The sequence below is a fragment of the Mercurialis annua genome, linkage group LG1-X, assembly GCF_937616625.2.
Source record: "Mercurialis annua linkage group LG1-X, ddMerAnnu1.2, whole genome shotgun sequence".
Lineage (NCBI taxonomy): Eukaryota > Viridiplantae > Streptophyta > Magnoliopsida > Malpighiales > Euphorbiaceae > Mercurialis > Mercurialis annua.
In genome coordinates, this window is record NC_065570.1 from 45,775,978 (window position 1) to 45,780,405 (window position 4,428).

At 38.4% G+C, this 4,428-nt stretch overlaps 1 non-coding gene across 1 annotated transcript; it reads left to right on the forward strand.

The window, feature by feature from the left end:
* The first annotated feature begins 486 nt into the window (after positions 1 to 486).
* On the forward strand, positions 487 to 593 carry LOC126666443 (small nucleolar RNA R71). Its single transcript, XR_007637942.1, has one exon. It is a non-coding gene; the product is annotated as a small nucleolar RNA R71 (small nucleolar RNA).
* Positions 594 to 4,428: the final 3,835 nt, after the last annotated feature.

A 4,428-nucleotide genomic window follows, 5' to 3' on the forward strand; every position in this document is an offset into this window, starting at 1 on the left:
CATTATTCCTCCAACCACAATTGGGGTGATTTCCTCATCTCGGATTGTATGTGTTAGAATAGGAATCATTTCCTTGGCGTCATCCGCCTACATAATTTACTTGCTCACTCAATGCTTGGCCCGTGACAAGACACTCTCCACCCGTGTGGTTGTAATCTCCACAAAACTCGCATCGCACTTGGACACATGCAACCGGCTCATTCCTCGGATTCATTTTCTTCTTGATAGCATCAAGTTGGGCTTGGAGGGAAGCGCTCTTGGCCTTTATACTCTCTATTTCTTGTGTTTGGTTAAGTGTCGTCACACCTTTAGCTCTTCCTCTTTCATTGGAACATGCACAACTAGTAGTGGCCAATTGCTCCAACAACCTGGTAGCTTCATCGTATCTCTTGCTCGTCAAGAATCCCCGCTGAAGCAGCATCGATTGCAGCCCTTGAAGCGTCATTCTTCCAATTATAAAACACTTGGATTAAGTATTCCCTCTTGAGTTCATCATGCGGACAACTTTGTTTTATATCCTTAAATCTCTCCCAAGCTTCGTACAAAGACTCCCCATGATATTGAAAGAAATCTATAATCTCCTTGGTAAGCCTCTACATGTGGTAATAGCTTCATTAGGCAATGATTGGAGACATAGACTAGATTTATCTCCCAAGGAAAATGGGAACATTCTTATCTTGATTTGATCCGGAGTGATGTTGTGGAGCTTAGAAACTTGAAGATATGAGCATTTGGATCCTCATTTTGCAAACCATAAAATGCGCACCGGTTCTCCAAAAGTTGTATGGTGCTTAGCTTGATCTCAAATGTGGCCACTTGAACCGGTTGAGCAAAACAACCATACCCCGCATTATCAACATCTGGTAAGACTTCTCTGAAGGTGCGCGGTTGTTGTTGTTGAGGATTCTCATTCCTCGGGTTTTCTTGTCTAGGAGGAGGAGGTAAGTTTTTCTCTCTCTCTCTCCGCGTTTTGGAGGTTGTATCCACCAACATGATAATCTTATGGATCTATGATTTTGTCTTCTAACACTCCTTTCGAAGCTATCGAGGTTTTCTTGAAACGGTTCGAGAGCGAGATTGGCGCGACATGTATTGTACATACACTAGAGTCAATTTCCTACACAAACAAAACAAGAACACTGAGTGTAAACAACAAAAACCAGAAAATAAAAACAATCAAAGAAAAATCAAAATAGAAATAAATGCTAACTCGACAAATATTCACAATACTCTCAATTTACTTAATACACAAAATCCCCGGCAACGGCGCCAAAAACTTGTTGGTCATTTACCGCAAGAGTACGGTTTCACAGCTCGTAATAATATTGGACCAAAAGTCAAAATCAAACCCACAAGGATAATAGATTAAACGAGAATGATTTTATAATGAATATAAATTCGTTTAGTAATAGAATTGGTAGTCGATTCAAAACATTAAACAACTAGGCATAAATCAAAATAACACGAGAAAGTAACCCAATTAAAAGCAATTGTAATCAAGCACGATCTAAATTAAACACGGGATGAAATCAATAAAGTAAAGCATCTAGGGGTTGTCATTCCTTCCTAGGTCATGCATTCATGAAATGGGTAAATCGATATGGTTCAAAGGCCGAGTCGATCCTAATGCATTTTTCCAGCTCTCTCGAGCCTTAAAGAACGATGAATCCGCTAATTAACTAATTAATTAAGTCTAACTCACTCTCGTGACACTAAACCTCATCAATTAATCAATTAACAATTAATATTCTAACTCAATGGTTACCTAGCTTCATATCCGCTCTCACGGCGTTCTAATCTAAGTTTCTAGTCCAATTAGTCCGTCTAACCAACCAGAACATAATCGTGCTAGAGCTAGCTAAACCTAAGCAAGCATTAAGAACAAGGACTAAAACATAAAATCAATCAACCATCCCAACGCATTCAACATAACAACAAGGTATTCATATCAACCCTCAAACTTGGGGGTTTAGCTACTCATAACTTAGAAAGTAATAAACATAAAGCGATAGTTAAACATAGTTAAGCAGACTTCCTAAGAAGATTAATTCCACAAAGAAAGCTTGCATAAATAGATAAAACTTGTTTAATACAATGAAGAAAAAAGCTCCAAGCCACAAAAACGGTGTAGGCACAAAACCCCAAAAAGATACTAAAACTAAGTGATGACTAAATATATGTAGAGAATAATTGTTGTCAAAAAGGTATCTCCCTACAAATAAGATAAGGTGCCCAAATGATAGATTTGGGATTTGGACGTGGGGTTTTGGGTTTGAGATACGGGCTCTAGGAGAAGGACTTTGGGTCTTGATTATCAAAACTCGAGTATCTGACCTCGGAGTTGTTCCTTCAGTTGATATTGATGGTTTAGGGTATTAGGCATTTGTTCATTCGGATTTTATGTCCCTGTATCCGTTGGGTTGGTGTCCCTTTTATAGTGTTTGCGGCGCGCCTTATCTTTTCCTTCTTTCTTAGCCGATGTGGGATTTGTGGCTCCTTCAGTTTCCCTTTGTTTATTTGTTTATTGCATCACTTATATAGGTCATATAAAAGAGGAAAATAAAACACCCTAGTAAAAGTTGTGTCTAGCTAAATAAGGAAGTGGTCGTCAAGCCTTATCTTTTGTGTTTGAAGCCTGAAAACACATCTGAATGCCTGTCTCGAATCGAGACATCCACTTAAAAGGAGGGTCTCGATTCAAGACCCTTAAGGCCAGAATATTCTGCCCATATCTAATGATGGTCTCGGATCGAGACTTACTTCATAAGGGAGGGTCTCGATCCGAGACCCTTTATCTTTAGCTCCCGTTGCTTCATTCTCTCGCTCAAAGACTTTGCTCCTTTTTTGATTTGTCAATTCTTCCCCTTTTTATGCCAAAACACTCTGCAATGCTCAGATATCTCTGAAACACTCACACATGCAATAAGGTATACAAAATACTAGAAAATCATGGTGAAACATAAAAAAAAAAAAGCATGCTGAAAACAACTCAATACATATGAGTTTTTTACTCCTATTACTTCCCACTTATAAGCTCAACAGACTTAACATGCTCCCTCGAATTTGATTCTGTGGTGGAAGGTAAAGCGCCTTGGGCTCTACCTTGAAGAGTGGTAGCCAATTGAGAGATTTGAGTCTTAAGGTGATGAATGGTAGCAGCTTGATTCTTGTCTTTTTTCCTATCTTTAACTTCCATTCTCTCCGACCTCTCAAGGAATATTGATTTTTCTCTCCTCATCCGGATTTCTATGAGGTTGAAACCCAAGAGGGTGTTGTGGCCTATTCCATAATTGTAGGGATTGGCGTTGTAGTTCCCTTTTTAAGGTGGTGGGCGGTTTCCCCCTTTAAAGTTAGGACCTGCTCCATAATTCCCTTGGGAATTTTTGTGTCCCTCATTAATCCAGCAATAAAAATTGGGCTGATTTCGCCAACTTGGATTGTAAGTGTTGGAGTACATATCGTTGACTTGTCGTTGTGCCCCGACATAATTGACTTGTTCACTCATAGCTTGACCCATAACGAAGCATTCCCCTCCCGTATGGTTATAATCACCAAAAAAAACTCACAACCCACTTGGACAAACGCAATTGGCGCATTCCTCGGACTCACTTGCTTTTTGAGAGCTTGCACTTGAGCTTGAAGTGAAGCATTCTTGGCTTTCATAGCCTCCATCTCTTGAATTTGACATATAGTCATCATACCTGTCAGTCTTCCTCTCTCATTAGGCCGAGCGCAACTAGTGGTTGCCAATTGTTCCAACAACTCATTGGCTTCATCATATATTTTAGTCATCAATGATCCCCCCCGATACTACATCTATAGTAGCTCTTGAAGCATGATTCATACAATTGTAGAATATTTGAATCAAATACTCCTTTGTGAAATGGTGAAGTGGGAAATTTCATTGGAGATCTTTGAATCTTTCTCAAACTTCATACAAGGATTCGCCATGATGTTGGAGGAAGTCAAAGTTATCTTTGGTTAATTGGGCGGTCTTCCCAATCAGAAAGTATTTGGTGAGAAAAGTGTTAGTGATGTACACTAGGTCAATCATGTTTGACCATGTTTTGACTTTATCATTTTATTATTTATTGATTAGCAGTTTTTATCATTTTATATTAATGATTAAAATACTTGAATGGTTAATTCTTTCTAAGGTCATCAAGTATGTGACTTGATAGTAGAACCCTTAGGGTTAATAAAAGAATTATATACCATCTATCTCTAGTCTTAATAGAACATTGAGACTAGTATGATGTTGACTGATGATTATGTTTTACTAATCATGTATATGAGATATTAAGTCAAATCATAGGTGCTATTTAAGAAATAAGGCACTGGATGACCCACTATGAGAATACTACATTGATCACTGTCATAAGTAATTCTCATTACAGTTCTATTAGTATAATCCTTTGACCTTGAAAT